Genomic DNA, 18,611 nt, shown 5'->3' on the forward strand with positions numbered 1-18,611 from the left:
GGAGGAATGGGCCAAAATTCACCCAACTTATTGTGGGAAGCTTGTGGAAGGCTACCCAAAACGTTTAATCCAAGTTAAACAATTAAAAGGCAATGTTACCAAATACTAATTGAGTGTATGTAAACTTCTGACCCACTGGGAATGTGATGAAAGAAATAAAAGCTGAAATAATTCTCTCTACTATTATTCTGACATTTCACATTCTTAAAATAAAGTGGTGATCCTAACTGACCTAAAACAGGGAGTTTTACTTGGATTAAATGTCAGGAATTGTGAAAAACTGAGTTGAAATGTATTTGGCTAAGGTGTATGTAAACTTCCAACTTCAACTGTAAGTAGTGTAACAAAATGCAATGTACAGTAGTTGAAATATTAGAATGAGCTAAGTGAAGAATACATTATATGAATACGCAGTGTGAAAAACAGTATAAAATAAACGTTTCAGTGTTTAATGTCTCTATATACATGGGACAGCAGCATTGGCTGTGAGTTTGTGTGTTTGTGGGCATGGGCATATGCGTCTGTGAGTGTATATGTGAGTGCAGGAGTCTGCGTGTGTATGAAGTGTGTGTGTGCATTTTGTGTGAGTGAGTCTGTCTCTTACTACAGGGAATGTCGTGATAACTGTTCAACAGTCTGTGGAATGGAGATAGAAGCTGTTTTTCAGTCTTTTGGTCCCGGCTTTGATGCTCCTGTACTGTCTCTGTCTGCTATTTGGTAGCAGAGTGAACAGACCGTGATTCGGGTGGCTGAGCATGCCGAATTTCTTCAGCCACCTGAGGTTGTAAAGGCGCTGTTGGGCCTTTTTCACCATGGTGTTGGTGTGGTCGGACCATTTCAGGCCAAGGAACTTGTCTCCGGTAGGACACGATCAGCTCCTGTTTTTTTTATATTGAGGGAGAGGTTATTTTCCTGACACCACTCCGCCCGGGCTCTAACCTCCTTCCTGTCTCGTTGTTGGTAATCAGGCCTACCACTGTCATGTCATCAGCAAACTTGATGATTGAGTTGGAGTCGTGCGTAGCCACACAGTCTTGGGTACGGAGGGAGTAGAGGAGGAGACTGAGCACACACCACTGGGGGGCCCCCGTGTTGAGGATCAGCATGGCAGAGGAGTTGTTACCTAACCTTACCACCTGGGGTCAGCCCAACAGGAAGTCTAGGACCCAGTTGCCCAGGGAGGGGTTCAGACCCAGGGCCCTGAGCTTAGTGACAAGCTTGGAGTGAATAAATACTGTGAGTGAATCAAATACTCACAATTACCAAAAAACAAAAGCATTCATTCAAATAACGTGTAACAATCACCAGTCAAAGAATGAAATTGCAAACAACTTTCTACTATGTTGTTTAAAAAATAACGATATTTTGGATATTATTTCGCTTTCAAATAACCGAAAGTGAGCGGTTGCAATCTGAATAAAGGGAAAAAGGCCATTCTTGAACATGGGGTGAGACATTCTTACTAATTTACTAGAGAACCAGTTCAGATTTAAGTATAACTTTTGTATGACTAATGCCTTTAGTGAGAGGTCTAATGCTTTAAATATTAAACCTGGGTTTGTATTTGTATTTATCAGGGATCCCCATTAGCTGCAGCCAAGGCAGCAGCTACTCATCCTTGGGTCCAAACACATTAAGTCACTTACATCACACAAAAAAACAGAAGATAAAACAGTACATCATATAACATTATTACACCACTACATACAGTGCCTTCAGAAAGTATTCAGAAAAACAGGTTTTTAGATTATTTTTCAAAGTTATACATATTTGTTTTTCATAAAAACTAGAAATACCTTATTTACATAAGTATTCAGACCCTTTGCTATGAGGCTCAAAATTAAGCTCAGGTGCATCCTGTTCCCATTGATCGTAATTGAGATGTTTCTACAACTTGATTGATGTCCACCAGTGGTGAATTCACTTAATTGGACATGATTTGGAAAGGCACACACCTGTCTATATAAGGTAGAACACAGTGGCCTCCATCATTCTTAAATGGAAGAAGTTTGGAATCACCAAGACTCTTCCTAGAGCTGGCTGCCCTGCCAAACTGAGCAATCGGGGGAGAAGGGCCTTGGTCAGGGAGGTGACCAAGAACCTGATGGTCAATCTGACAGAGCTGTAGAGTTCATCTGTGGAGATGGGAGAACCTAACAGAAGGACAATAATCTCTGGAGCAGACTTTATGGAAGAGTGGCCTGACAGAAGCCACTCCTCAGTAAAAGGCACATGACAGCCCGCTTGGAGTTTGCCAAAAGGCACCTAAAGACTCAGACCATGAGAAACAAAATTCTTTGGGCTGATGAAACCAAGATTGAACTCTTTGGCCTGAATGCCAAGCATCACGCCTGGAGGAATTCTGGCACCATCCCTACGGTGAAGCATGGTGGTGGCAGAATCATGCTGTGGATATGTTTTTCAGTGGCAGGGACTGGGAGACTAGTCACATAGAATATTGAGCATTTGCCCGCTGAAATCAGTTATGATGCTGAATTGCAGTCAGGTCAAGACCCTGGTGAGAACGATGAGAACGCAGATGAGCATCCCCGAGAAGATTTCTGACAGATTATGTAAAGATTCTTCAGTTGTGCAAATCCACATTTTCATCAGATGTACGGGTGGCTGGTCTCAGATGATCCCGCAGGTGAAGAAGCCAGATGTGGAGGTCCTGGTCTGCGGTTCTGAGGCCGGTTGGACTTACTGCCAAATTCTCTAAAATGGTATTGGAGGCGGCTTACAGTAGAGAAATGAACATTCAGTTCTCTGGACACAGCTTTGGTGGACATTCCTGCAGTCAGCATGCCAATTGCACGCTCCCTTAGAACTTGAGACATCTCTGGTGTTGTGTGACAAAACTGCACATTTTAGAGTGGCCTTTTATTGTCCGAGGCACAAGGATCAACTGTTTCATTAGCTTCTTGATACGCGACACCTGTCAGGTGGATGGAATATCTTGGCAAAGGAGAAATGCTCACTAACAGTGATGTAAACACATTTGTGCAAAACATTTAGAGAAAAAAGTTTTTTGTGTGATTGGAACATTTATGGGATCTTTTATTTCAGCTCATGAAACATGGTACCAACTGTCATAACTGTCCTGTAAGGATCACAATGGGTCAGATCAGCTTAGCAATGGTTGACAATAACCAGACCTTCTCTCACCCACAGAAGAGGGGAGGAGGGAACTGGGCCGGTTTGACAGTTCACACCCTGTTGTAAATTACAGGAGAAGGGTACTCTTTCTCCCCCTCCAGTAAAATTCACCAAGGAATGTTCTTTGTTAACAGACTTTTTCCCACCTAAACTCTAACACATTCAAAAAGTGAATACTGGAACAATATTTCCAACATAAGAACGTGGGGAATGATCTATAGAAAACTAATGTCATATTGATGTCATTAAAAGGTTTATGGAGGAAATACTGTAACAAAGTATTTACACTAAAGGTATGAAGTCTCCATCCTTAACGTTGTATATGAAAAATTATTAACGCAATTTTGTTAAGATATGAATGTGATTTTAGGAGGTGTAAGACAATCTATCTCCTATAAACTGTGCAGAGTTAATAGCCACACCCCGAGTGAGGTCAGATAGCGTGTCAGACTGACGGGACCGCTACCTTTTGACCAGAGTGCATAAAGGCTTGGGAGAGAAATCAACCTTTAGACCAGGCAACGTGAGGCGGGAGCTACACGTTTGAAATGGTTGGAACGTTAAACCTCAACACGAGGTGAAGAAATAAACTCACCTTCCTTTAGACCAGAAAGACGGCGTGCTGCAGCTCATGTCCGAAGTGGTCCGAATCCTAGAGAGAAACCAGGCTATGAGGGGTGGCCAGTCCTCTTCTGGCTGTGCCGGGTGGAGATTATAACAGAACATGGCCAAGATGTTCAAATGTTCATAGATGACCAACAGGGTCAAATAATAATAATCACAGTGGTTGTCGAGGGTGCAACAGGTCAGCACTTCAGGAGTAAATGTCAGTTGGCTTTTCATTGCCGATCATTCAGAGTATCTCTACCACTCCTTCTGTCTCTAGAGAGTTGAAAACAGCAGGTCTGGGACAGGTAGCACGTTCGGTGAACAGGTCAGGGTTCCATAGCCGCAGGCAGAACAGTTAAAACTGGAGCAGCAGCACGGTCAGGTGGACTGGGGACAGCAAGGAGTCATCAGGCCAGGTAGTCCTGAGGCATGGTCCTAGGGCTCAGAGAGAGAGAGAGAGAGAGAGAGAGAGATTTGTGTAGTACTGAATCGTTAGTAAGGCCAGGGTTTTTGTAGATCCAAGGTTACGACTGTTCAGAATGATGATATGATAAGAGGTAATGATTCATAAGATGACTGTTTATCAATGTAATAGATATATACCTTATAGAGTTTAATTTGGGAGATGGTAACTCTTAGACAACCAGTTCCGTGGTGCCCCAAATCCTAATGATTTAATTGTTACGTGATTAATTTAATTGGGTAACAATTAAACAGAGTTAGTTAATTAGAGATAGCAGTCATCAGATGAATTAAAGTAAAGTTTTGATGGTACAATGAGTTGTCACATAAACTGAAATTAGGCAAACTATTACAATTTTAGCAACCAGGAAATAGCGGAGCAATTTATGCATATTGCACCTTTCATTTCATTGTTGGTAATGTTCTATGAACATTCTCCAACTGGTTTGACATTGGGAACGTTCTAAAATAGTTCAAAAAACATTAAGAAACAACATTATTCTGTGGGAATTTCAGTTCTTCCACAGAACATTCTACAAAAATGTTATGTTTTTACTACATTCTGGGAACATTCTCAAAACATTGTGTGATTTAAGCGATGTTCTCAGAACGTTCATAGAATCTATGGTTCCCTTTTATGTCAGTTCTTGGCAATATTCTGGGAATGTTCTAAAAAATGTAATTCTATACATTAACATCAATTATCTCTAAATTCCGTTCTCAGAACATGAAGAAAACGTTCCATAAAAAACACAAAAAAAGTTTGTATCTTTCAGTTAACGTTCTAAGAATGTTATTTTCAACCATGTACATCCCGTTCTCAGAACATGAAGAAAGATTTCCATAAAAACCACAAGAAATGTTAGTAATGTTCAGAAAATGTTCTAAGAATGTTATTTAAAAACATACATTACGGTCTCAGCGTCAACAAAACTCTCTCTATCCTCTATTTGGTTAAGTGTGTTTAGGTTTGCTGGCTGTGCCCACTAATTGGCCACACCTGCTCTTAATGAGTGCTTGTTTCCTTTGAAATAGGGTCTGGTTGAATAGATTAAAATGAACAGCTTTGTTTGCATAAAAACACATGGCATGCTAGCTCCATCCTGGTGGCACAGTAGACTGATTCCAGGGATAGAGAACAGAAGATCATAGGTTTGAAGCTCACTGATGAGAAATGTTTGCATGCTTAAGAAAATACATTTTAATGTGTCCTACTGTATCTGTGCTAGTAGTGTTATTAAAGTTGTATTGAAACATCCGGTGAAAGTTTTAAGATGGTTATTCAAAGACCTCCAAATAACCTTTAAATTTAAGAAAACGTTACATAAAAACCGCAAGAAAAAACTTTAGTAACGTTCAGAAAACATTCTCAGGATGTTATTAAATTACTTTCAAATAACCTATAATTTTAGTTCTCTGAGCGTTAATAAAACCTTCCAGGAAAACTTTCAAGAACCCAGAGTAAAACATTCTCAGAACCTCACTGCAACCAAAAAACAAATGTTCCCTTTCACTTCAGTTCTCAGGATGTTTATAAAACATTCAGTTTTATCAGTCAGGAAACTTATGGATTCGTTTACACACCCAATGTGAAACCAAAAACATACTTTCCCACAACTTCCCTTCTTCTCATTCCGCTTCCATTTACTTTCTAACATGCTGACCAAACTGGTCATGCATGTGGGTCATCGCGTTGATTTAGTTCACCCACACCAGAAGCGATCAGGACACACAGATTGAAATATCAAAACAAACTCTGAACCAATTATATTAATTTGGGGACAGGTCAAAAAGAATTAAACATTTATTACAATTTAGCTAGCTAGCTTGCTGTTGCTAGCTAATTTGTCCTGGTATATAAACATTGGGTTGTTATTTTACCTGAAATGCACAAGTTCCTCTACTCTGACAATTAATCCACAGATAAAACGGTAAACCAAATTCGTTTCCAGTCATCTCCTTCCTTCAGGCTTCTTTTTCTTCTTTGGACTTTATATGGTGGTTGGCAACCAACTTTAAGGTGCATTACCACAACCGACCGGAGTGTGGATCTAAGTTCATCTTTCAATCACCCACGTGGGTATATGCTCCTAAAAAGCAATGAGGAGATGGCATGTGGGTATATGCTCCTAAAAACCAATGAGGAGATCAGTGAGGCTGGACTTGCAGCGTGTTGAGCGTCACAAATAGAACCAATTTCTATTTTATCGCCTGGCCACGCAGACGCTCGCTGAGGCGCATGAGCAGTGTGGGTGCAATGATTGAAAAAGATGTATGTGTACATTTATTTTGCAACACTCACGCGCACGACGCGAGCGGTGTGGTCAGCATGTTACCCACAAGCCTATTCATTATGTCTGACAATACCATATACATTAAAACCAGTAGATAGCGATAGCGCTGAAGTCATCCACGTATTCCTATGGAAAACCCCTGATTTGGCTCATGTATTTGATTTTGTTTGGCTGTTCTGGCGATCGTAATTTACATAGGCTTTCTAGGGCAGACCAGAGTTTCATTTACCAATCATGCGTAGGCACAAATCTGTGTGTTAACCATGCCTGAAATAAATTCCATGCAAAGAGTGAGATTTATCAATATGACCGTTTGCATGAGAGTGTGCATAAATGTGTGTACAGTCATGCCCATGCGTACGCACAGTGCCAAGTGGTGGAATAAGGGAAGTGCTTGTCAAAGATACACTACTGTTCAAAAGTTTGGGGTCACTTAGAAATGTTCTTTTTTTTGAAAGAAAAGCACATTTCTTTGTCCTATAAAATAACATCAAATTGCGTTTCTTTGACAGGTCTCTGTCTATACAGGGGCTACCAATTGGTGACAGCCTTCTGGTCTTCTCTCTTCCTCCCCTGGATGGTCCTCTTCTCTGGAGCCCCTGGCATCTTGAAGGAAACCAGATGGCCCTGAGGAGGAGTATTGCCAGGGCCTGGCCTGGACCCTCAAGGAGGGGAGCACAGACAAAGACCTCACCCTCAGAGAAAGGGGATAGCAAGAGGAGGAGGGGGGCGGTCTTAAACAGATTCCAGTACAGTATCTAGGAAAAGTGTTTAATTTCATTATAGGTCCCCCCCCCCACCCCAGGTTACACTCGCTCTCCTCTCTTCCCCCAGCAGCTTGTTAAGGGTAAATACATCCCCTGCCAGTGTGATGTATAATGTTGGTCTCCCCTGCTACCTCATCCTCTCCTCCTTGTGTTGTTTAGATTCCCGTCTTAAAGTGCATCCCAAGTGGCACACTTTTGCTTATATAGTACCCTATTGCCTATGTAGTGTGCAATTTTTTTTTTACCAAAACCCTATGGACCCAGGTCAAAGTAGTGCACTCTATAGGCAATAGGGTGCCATTTGGGACGCACCCTCAGACCCCGCGCCTGATGAACTCCCACCGGCCAGCACCATCCCATCCCCTGGCTGCCAGCCTGTCTGTTTACCAAGCTCTACCTCTGTTTACTGCCACAGAACAGATTCATTCACCACTGTCACTCTGTCACAATGGATGGACACTCTGATCCTTCCAGAAAGAGAGAGTGAGAGGATAGGGATAAAAAGAGGGGGGAGAGGTAAAGGGAAAGGGAGGGTGTGAGAGAGAGACTTAGATGGTACCCTTTCTCTCTCATAAATGGATCCGATTAAAAACATATTACAATTTGAAAGAGAAGCATTAATACAGCATTTGGATAATTTTCTCTTCTGAAAATCAAACATTTTGATGTGCTTTTGCAAGTTTTGCAAGAAAATATAATGTGCACTGAATTAGATCCAATATGGCATATATTAATTCACCAAAGACAAAAGGCTTATTTCACAATTCTAAATGGGTTTGTAAGGTGAGTTTAGAGGAGGGCAGCTAAGTTCAGAAACCCTCTATTAACCTTGCTAAGAGAAGCACAACTTACAACTTAATTCAGCCACTGGAAGCCCTGAGTACATGCCCAGTGACTAAGGGTTTCCACTTACAGAGGTGATACGGAAGCATCTTTCATGTTGTAGGACCGCCTCTCCTCCACAAATAAGTCCCTCAACTGTCCTAAAGAAGAGAGAGAAAATATACATTTTAGGGTTCAGGCCTTACAAAGAAGTCAAGAAAAGTGTAAGGTCTTTGCTTTTAATACACTTGTAATGTAGCCCTACTAGAAAATGCATTAGAGAATGTTGAAAATGTAACATCAATTATTGTGTAAATTGATATTTGTTGTTCAATGAAACAAACACTTCTGTAACAGGAGAATCTTCACCGTAAAGATTGCCCTATTACCCTTCCTTCCTCCTCCTTCCTTCCTTCCTTCCTTCCTTCCTTCCTTCCTTCCTTCCTTCCTTCCTTCCTTCCTTCCTTCCTTCCTTCCTTCCTTCCTTCCTTCCTTCCTTCCTTCCTTCCTTCCTTCCTTCCTTCCTTCCTTCCTTCCTTCCTTCCTTCCTTCCTTCCTTCCTTCCTTCCTTCCTTCCTTCCGCATGCTCTTGGTATAAAACATTATAAAACATAACAGATAAGGAAGGATGATTTGAAGCCTTGCGAGAAGCTTTTAATGTTTCTTGTTTTCATTTTATGCTCTTTTCAACCCTTATGGAATAATCAAGACATCATACACAAAGAAAGATTGCAATTGTCTTTGGAGAAGCAGATTTTTCTGCCTTTCATAAAGCAGTGTGCAGCTCACATCTCAACTGTAAAATGCTATACCGATTTTATCATCACATGAATTCTTGTATAAAATGTGTTTCTACAAGTCTTGACATGAATCTATTGACTGCACCGTGGACTCCTGCCTCAGAGGACATTGAATCAGAAGGAGAGAGATCAGTCTGCCCATGCACGAGTCCATCTCCATGGGATTCTAAAGATTTCTTGGTTGTAATCCTAGGCATTTTCAATCTGTTACAAACTTGATTTTCACTTTCAAACTAAATCCCCCGCTGGCACGCACACACATACACAAACGCAGGCAGGCACGCAGACATGCACGAGCACACACACACACACACACACACACCCACCCACCCACCCACACACAAACACACCTCATCTCATCTCATCTCAGAGCTTCTCATGATTACGTGTAGTAGGGTCATTGACTCCGCCCCTGTCTGCCAGTGGGGTGACGGAGATAAAAGAAAATAAATACACTATCTCTGAAGAAGGACTCCATGGATTAAAGTCTTGTTCTGAATTGTGGGCGGCGTCCTCAAAACTAGCATGGTGGAATCTCACTACTATTGGCTCACTAGAAAATCCCTTTTTTTTTTATCAGGTTCAGTTGTGACACCATCTCCATTATAATAGTGAGGAGTTTATAAGGATGTTTGTGGGGATAGTTGTCGGCCTAAATAGGGTATGTGTGTTATCATGTTATGAGATCTAGCCGTGACTTGTCAAGACTGATCCAGACATGAGCATTGCTGGGTATTGAGTCTATATGCTCCCAGTTCAGCAGGCATTGGTTGGGGCCCAGTCGATTCCGGAGGACCTGTCCTAGACTCTAAAAAATAAAGACGGAATTTGGAACCAAATAAGCTTCTTGAGAGTGATGACATAGGAGAACCATTTTAGGGTCGGATGTTCGGAAGAACCATAAATGGGATGTTTTTTTTGAAAAACCATACAAAAATCCAAAACCAGAAATGTTTCTTCCATCCAGGACCGGAATTAAATAGCCCTGCTGTAGGGTTTCATGCCTTATTTGCATATTTCACCCGGTGTATTTCGAATGAATTTTAGTTACCAGTACCACCGATGACTGTGATTTCTACTGACAGAGACATGGTTGTTGTGTTCATTCATTTTCAGTCCTCTGGCCTTCACCAAGTGAGATCCTAAGTGAATATGTTGCCATTAAAATTGTATTGTTTAAGACTATGTATATTTCATAAGGCCTTCTTTTGAGGGTCTAGTTTTACCCCAATACAGTGGCCTGAAACTCATGGTTTAAAGGCCATATCAGGCCTTCAAGTCACATTATGATGGCTTGCAAAGTAATATGCAAATCCTATTGGAATCCAGTCAGAGTTAGGATATCCAGCATTTGGAATTTTTATTCACTGCCAGAATAATTGCCAGGGTTGGGAAGATTACGATTTGAAACTATCTTAGACATCAAAACTGGAACAACCATTTCAGTAACAGGTGCAATAAGTCCAAGTAAGAGATGGAATAGTTTAGAAAAATGTGTATTTGAGTAGGATATTATGAATGAATCAAACAATGTACATTAAAAACATAGATAGAGCATGCTGGGAAATATGATAATGATGGGAGTGGTTTTGGTTCAAGGATGGTTATTAACACCAAACCTGGGGTTATTTTACACCACTGGGTTTTAATTCAACTCTTGAATCAACATTAGAAATGTTACACTGAAAAATCAACACTGACCAATGTGCTGTGTGCAGTGAAAGGGACACATCTGCAGGCTTTCATACATTTCAAGAACCTTTTAGAATTTTGAAGAACAGTAGATGCCACGTCAAGAACTGCGGACGTCCTCCAGCGATTTAAAAAAAAACTTTTACTGTTGAAAAGCAATATCCCAAGTATAAATACAGTAAAGTACACACTAAAGGGTACAATAGTGTGTTTATTTTACACACAACTGCAAACTTCCAAGGAGCAGGCCATTCAAGGAGTTGGTCTGATGGTAATCCATGATGTCATCAGCCTTCCCCCTTGCTTGAGGAAAAATAGAGGAGCAATAGAGAACCAAAGAGCAAACCGCCTCCCCCCCACACAAGTACAGTGAAGTGCCTTTCTTGCAAGCTCGAAGCCCAACAATGCAGTAATCAATATCAATGTAGCATGTGGTGGTTAATTTCTGTATTATCAAATGAGGAGAGATAAATGTATCACACAAGTCAGAGTTATTCTAAAACTGAATCTTTATTAGTGAGAGCTTTGCAATAGTGATGGCTGGTCAACGAATCACCCTCAGATGATTCGTTGAGAGCCACAACATTAATCACACCATCCCTTCACATGGTTTAAGAATAGATAAAGACACATTCACATATGAAGACAATGTTCCCTCCTGTCCTCTTCCCTTTGTGATATTCTGCATAGCACCAGGGACATGTGAAAACCAAGCCTGACCTCTCCTCTCTCTGAGCCCCAGCTGAGGGAAGTAGTGCAACTGCCAACACCAGAGTCCGAAGGGATACATTCTAATAACAAGTATATCATATAAGCATATTATGCAGATAAGATATCTTAATTATCTATGTTACCCAAGTAATTCTGATTCTTCCGCCACAAGCACTAAAAATAAAATAAGGTCAGTAGTAAGGTCAGGAGCCTGTTGGTGTCAGACTTTATGCACCGGTACCGCAGAAGTAGAGAAAACAGTCTAATGCTTAGGCGGCTGGAGTTTTTAAAGATTTTCCTGGCATTCCTTTCTGATATAGAGGTCCTTTTGCTCATTTGATAATTCTATATTACTTGTTTCTTGTGTAATTTATAGAACAGTCAAGATAACAGCTGAAAACTCTCTCGAGAGGTGGAAAGTTCGATATTTGACCATCGGGTATTCCAAAACGTGTCGAGACTTCCACTGCGCTCGAGTCACCATTTGCTGTTGATGAAGAGGCAAATCCCTCCCCCTCTCGATTTCCCTGACTCTACTGTCCTGTCCCCTCGGTGAATGAAGAGAGAGAGGCAGAGGCAGAGGCAGAGGCAGAGGCAGAGGCAGAGGCAGAGGCAGAGGCAGAGGCAGCAGGAGCTCACACACAGGTGTACCTCAATAAATCACTGTGTTGGATGGGGGGATTAGTCCAGGGCATTTAGCTACCATCTCTTTACCAGCAACTCAATCCCATCATGACAAAGAGTGTGACATGACGTGGGCCTCCTATACAGTCTGTCAATTTATATGTGACAATCCCCATTGCATTACAGGGCCAGTTTCATGGGTCCTCGTGTAAGAAGCACCTTTTCAATAATAATCTTCACTGACAATGCTTATTTGCCCAGGACCATTGATGGAAAAAGTACCCAATTGTCATACTTGAATAAAAGTAAAGATACCTTAATAGAAAATTACTCAAGTGAAAGTCACCCAGTAAAATAATACTTGAGTAAAAGTCTAAAAGTGTTTGGTTTAAATAGTATAGAAAGTAAAAGTAAAAGTATAAATCATTTCAAATTCCTTATATTAAGCAAATCAAGCGACACCATTTTATTGTTTTTATTTATTTACGGATAGCCAGGGGCACACTCCAACACTCCAACATAATTTACAAACAAAGCATTTGTGTTTAGTGAGTCCGCCATACCAGAGGCAATAGGGATGACCAGGGATGTTCTCTTGATAAGTGCGTGAATTGGACCATTGTCTGGTCCTGCTAAGCATTCAAAATGTAACAAGTACTTTTGGGTGTCAGGAATAGTACATTCTTTCTTTAGGAATGGAGTGAAGTAAAAGTAAAAGTTGTCAGAAATATAAATAGTAAAGTAAAGTACAGATACCCCCAAAAAAGACTTAAGTAAAAATACTTCAAAGCACTACTTTTTTAAACCTATATTTAACTAGGCAAGTCAGTTAAGAACACATTATTATTTACAATGACAGCCTACTGGGGAATAGTAGGTTAAGGTGAGGATGTTTACTCAGACCTGGTACACACTACACAGGGAGAGCCATCAGTGATTTTGAGTTCCTGGCTGAGGCTGATTGAACCAACATCCAGTTGACCTTGTAGACAGAGGAAGCGCCAAAGAAGGAGAGCAATCAGTGAGCTGGGAGTTCTAACTATGTCCCTTTCTATTTCTGAAGAGTGTTCAGTGGTTGACCCCTTGATTTGTTTGGCCTGTCACAGCGGAAGAGCAGGAAGTGGACCTTCAGTCCTGACATGGGCACAGCAGCATAGAGACAACTAATGTTTGATTAACTTGAAAGTCTACTTTATTCTCCCTCCCCTTGTGTCACGACTCAGTGCTAAATGTAATCTGTGTTATGTTCTTCAGAAACTGAAACAGAGATAAATAAAATAAAAAAAAGAGCTTTGAGGGGTCCTTGTGTTTCAGCACTGGCTGGGAGAGACAATGGGCCAAATGACATTTACAAAACCAATCAATTGGTAGTTTGTTTGTTCAAACGTGTTTTAATTGCAACTCTTAAAAATTGAGATTCAATTATAAAAAAATATTCTCTGGCGTTCTGATTCACATTACAATTTCTTTACTATTAAATGCTATTACTATTAAGTCCATTTATTTTGTTTTACCATGACACATTAAAAACTTTTTTTATGGGTTTAACAATATAATTACACATAGAATCCAATAATAGGATCTCTGTTGGTTTGCCTGCATTCCAATTAATTATGCCAGTAAATTATACTGTACCAACAACCTGGGTTATTGGTCAACCTTATCAGCCATACCAGATTCCCAGTTTTTCTATGATAATATGATTGCAGAAATAAACAGTCAATATCAAGTTATCTGAATTTTAATGACATGAACCCATTTCATTCCCATCACAACAAATTGGATGCAGTCTATCACAGTGCCATCCATTTTGTCACCAAAGCCCCATACACTACCCACCACTGCGACCTGTACGCTCTCGTTGGTTGGCCCTCGCTTCATACTCGTCGCCAAACCCACTGGCTACAGGTTATCTACAAGTCTCTGCTAGGTAAAGCCCCGCCTTATCTCAGCTCACTGGTCAACATAGCAGCACCCACTCGTAGCACGCGCTCCAGCAGGTATATCTCACTGGTCACCCCCAAAGCCAATTCCTCCTTTGGTCGTCTTTCCTTCCAGTTCTCTGCTGCCAATAACTGAAACGAACTGCAAAAATCTCTGAAGCTGGAGACTCATATCTCCCTCACTAGCTTTAAGCACCAGCTGTCAGAGCAGCTCACAGCACCTGTACATAGCCCATCTGTAAACAGTCCATCTATCTACCTACCTCATTCCCATACTGTATTTATTTATTTATCTTGCTCCTTTGCACCCCAGTATCTCTACTTGCACATTCATCTTCTGCACATCTACCATTCCAGTGTTTAATTGCTATATTGTAATTACTTCGCCACCATAGCGTATTTATTGCCTTACCTCCCTTATCCTACCTCATTTGCACTCACTGTATATTGACTTTTTGTTTTCTTTTGTTCTACTGTATTATTGACTGTATGTATGTTTTGTTTATTCCATGTGTAACTCTGTGTTGTTGTATGTGTCGAATTGCTATGCTTTATCTTGGACAGGTCGCATTTGCAAATGAGAACTTGTTCTCAACTAGCCTACCTGGTTAAATAAAGGTGAAATAAATGTAAAAAAAACATCCAATACAAACAGCTTTGACCAAGCAGCGACTATTAATAAAATAAAATCAAGTTTTAACACACCAACCTGGAACGTCAACGCTGGTGATCAATTGGCTGGTCTAATCGTTTATCTTAGATAAGGGAAAACAGGCAAAAGGTCAACAATCACAGGTCGTGCAGGCTCTCTCCCAGTCCCTGTAGATAGGAACAGTAAACAGATGTTTTAACTGCAAATACGACTAATAAGATGAGTCAGAGAGAACATGGTTCAAAGTGAATAAGTCAAAGAGAACTTGGTTAAAAAGTGAAACTTTGTTTCTGTTGAAAATACATTTAAAACAGTAAAAAAAAAGTTATAATACTGGTCACAATGTGCACTACCAGAGACAAACATACACTACATGAAAGTATGTGGACACCTGCTCATCAAACATCTCATTCCAGGCCTCCTGAGTGTCGCAGTGGTCTAAAGCACTGCATTGTGGTGCTAGCTGTGCCACTACAGATCCTGGTTCGAGACCAGCTGGCCGTGACCGGGAGATGCATGGGGTGGCGACAGGGAGACCCATTTTGGCATTGCTCATGGTGATCTTAGGCTTTTGTGCGGCTGCTCGGCCATGGAAACCCATTTCATGACGCTCCCGACGTACAGTTCTTGTGTTGACGTTGCTTCAAGAGGTAGTTTGGAACTCGGTAGTGAGTGTTTTTTTTACGAGCTTCAGCACTCGGCAGTCTGGTTCTGTGAGCTTGTGTGGCAGAAAGTTGGAAAGGTGGCATCCTATGACGGTGCAGCATCGAAAGTCACTGAACTGTTTAGTAAGGCCATTCTACTGCTAATGTTTGTCCATGGAGATTGCATGGCTGTGTGGTCGATTTTATACACCTGTCAATAACAGGTGTATAAAATCCTTCACACTTACAAGACAGTTGCTTTTAACCCAGCAAGTTGTAGTTCCAACTTCCACTAGAATAACATTTTAATTTCAGTGATGCAGATATTTCAGTACGCTGGCCAAAACCAGGAGTCATTTCATTCTGAGGCCTTAGAGGCTGAAATCCATCACATCTCATCCATCCCTAGCTTCTCAAACGAGCAAACTAAGAAACAGTAGTACTAGACACAGTAGTTACTTGGTCTGCAACACCCATCGAACGAAACCAGCGGACTTCCTGGTCCTCATCTGAAAAGAGAAGAAATACAGGAATATAGCATGAATGAAGGAGACTAAACTGAAATGGAAAGAGAGGAAGAAAAATGACAGTAGCATAACTGTAGTATGAACTGAAATGGAGGAATGTGAATCAGTGAAATATGGCCGTTAACACATCCTCAGAACTGAAAACCAGGCCTCTGAGGCCTCGGAATAATCTTTTGTGGCTTTTCAGGGCAGAATAGCAAACTGTGATGATCCACAGGAGCCCATTTGGCTGCCCAGTGAGGTGCAAATGGTTTTTATCATCACCCATTCACAGCCAAACTGGTGCCACCTCTGATAATACCTGCCCCTCTCAAAGGCATTAGCAAAGATACCTGCTCGACCACTCCTTTTGTTATCAGCACACACCATGTCTGGGTGATATGAATTGAGACAATTGTGCTTTTATTTTATTTTTTATTTAACTAGGCAAGTCAAATAAGAACAAATTCTTATTTACAATGACGGCCTACCCTGGCCAAAACCTAACCAATCTGAGCCAATTGTGCGCCGCCCTATGGGACTCCCAATCACAGCCGGTTATGATACAAACCAGGGTCTGTAGAGACGCCACTAGCACTGAGCTGCAGTGCCTTAGATCGCTGCGCCACTCAGGAGCTTTTAAGTAAGAAGGCCTAAGCAGATATACCATTGAGGTTATACAGGCTAGCTAATGTTTAAATGTGAATGATGCCATTTTTAGTTTACAATCAGCAAACAGCAGGCTACAATAGGAATGCCATCAATGAAATGGAGAGCACAGTTCTTCAACTGATGCCAGTTGCACCACAAGGTCTGTCTCTCTTATCTGAGCCTCAAAAGCACAAGTGTGTTTCAAACAATTTAGTGACATTTTAGAGAGAAAAAAAATGTAACATTTTTCAGTGTCATAAAGTGTCTTCTTACCACAGTCCTCATGGAACACCTGAGGGAAACAGTGCAGGACCCCAAATCCACACCTGCAGTATGAGCAGCCATTCTGCACCCCCTCTCCATGGGGAATGATCCTGCAGGGACAGGGAGCAGAGCAGAGCAGAGTGATACACATCAAAACAGGCTACATACTTAACTTCTACTACAAATATGTGTTTCCTCCACAGTCAAACAGGCCTAGAAATATTGGGATATTAATTATTGGGAAATTAAATTACCTGACGCGTTCGTCGTATTCACAGCTCCTGCCGATGAAGCAAAAGCTTCCCAAAATACAGGTGCCACCATTTTTACAACAGTTTCGACTCTGCTTTGGACATTCGGGAAAAGAGAAAGACATAGTGTAGAAGTTTAATATGGATGCTGTGAGTGTTGTATTTACACCCAGGCTTTAGCCCTGGGGTGCGTTCAGCAGGGCACAGCGTTGTACAATGTTCAGATAGAAATATAGCATGTAGAATAGACATGCTTCTCTGACATGTAGAATAAGGAATCATGTTGGTTCTATTCAGGACATTTCTATCTGCAACGTTTCACAACATTTGCCTACTGAAGATGGCCCTGGAGACACTGTCCAGAATGCTGGCAACACAGTTTTAACACATTCCTTCAGAACCATGTTTTCAATGACAGAGCGATAACAGCTGAGAAAACAGCTTGACTGAGGCTTAGGCTATGTTGTTTTGGTGAATTGAGACAAATAAACAAACAAACAAATGATGCAGGATGACGAATGTGTGATAAAGAGGGAAAATAAATCGTATTACAATGCCGAATAAATTCAACCAAAGTCAAACTCAAATTCACTGCAGTGAGTTTATGGAGGCCATGTAGGTTGATATCAGTAATGTTACGCAATTAATGTCCAACTTACATCCAGTGAGGCCGATGAAGGGTAAGACCAAGCCCACATCACAATGTTTTCTGTCCCCAGCAGAATCAATCTGTACACATAGCCTACCCAAAAAGTTGACAAACTCATTTTGTTCTCCCGGAGATTGCCAAAAATCCAAGCTCACATGCAGAATGCTTCTTCTAGGCCTATTGCAACAGGCTAAAGTAAACATTCAGTTAACACGTGATACTGCTCCTCTCTTCTGTTCCAAGTCCACAAGCTCTGTATTCCAGAGGATGCGATACACTCTGGAGAAAGGCATCCATCCAGCATTGTGGCGACCCTCCCCAAAGGCCGCATGCTCAAACCCCTGATGACATTTTTGCACATATTTGCCAAGCCTTCTCCAGTGAGGTCACACCCACCTCCGGAACCTCGACATGCAAATCATGGAGCGCTCCTTTGTGAAGGTAAAGTTAGAAGCTTTGCTTTTTATAATGGAGAACTGTGATTTGTAATGTAACAATGTAACAATGCAATATACCGAGGTCACACGCAAGGTTGTGGGCAAGAAAATACGACTCTAGCATCTTTGGTCTGCACAACAAAAACATCATTATTTTTCCTCTACATCCACAGAGGAAATTGGCTTCTAAATGCCACATTACTTGTGCATGGGTGAAAATGGTGGTCTGGCCTCCTCAATAATTGTATTCTGGCATAGGCAAACCTACCTACAGTGCATTCGGAAAGTATCGCCAACCAGCTGGCTGGTGTGTTCACAGATATATTACATCTCTTACTATCCCAGTCTGTTGTCCCCACAAGCTTCATGATGGCCACCATTCTCCTACCTAAGAAAGCAAAGGTAATTGAACTAAGTTACTATCGTTCCGTAGCACTCACCTCTGTCATCATGAAGTGCTTTGAGAGACTAGTCAAGGATCATATCACCTCCACCTTACCTGCCACCCTAGACCCACTTCAATTTGCTTACTGCCCCAATAGATCCACAGATGATGCAGTCGCCCACACACTGCACACTGCCCTGTCCAATCTGGACAAGAGGCATACCTATGTAAGAATGCTGTTCATTGACTATAGCTCAGCATTCAACACCATAGAACCCTCCAAGCTCATCAT

The sequence above is a fragment of the Salmo salar genome, chromosome 01, assembly GCF_965601325.2.
Source record: "Salmo salar chromosome 01, fSalSal1, whole genome shotgun sequence".
Classification (NCBI taxonomy): Eukaryota; Metazoa; Chordata; class Actinopteri; order Salmoniformes; family Salmonidae; genus Salmo; species Salmo salar.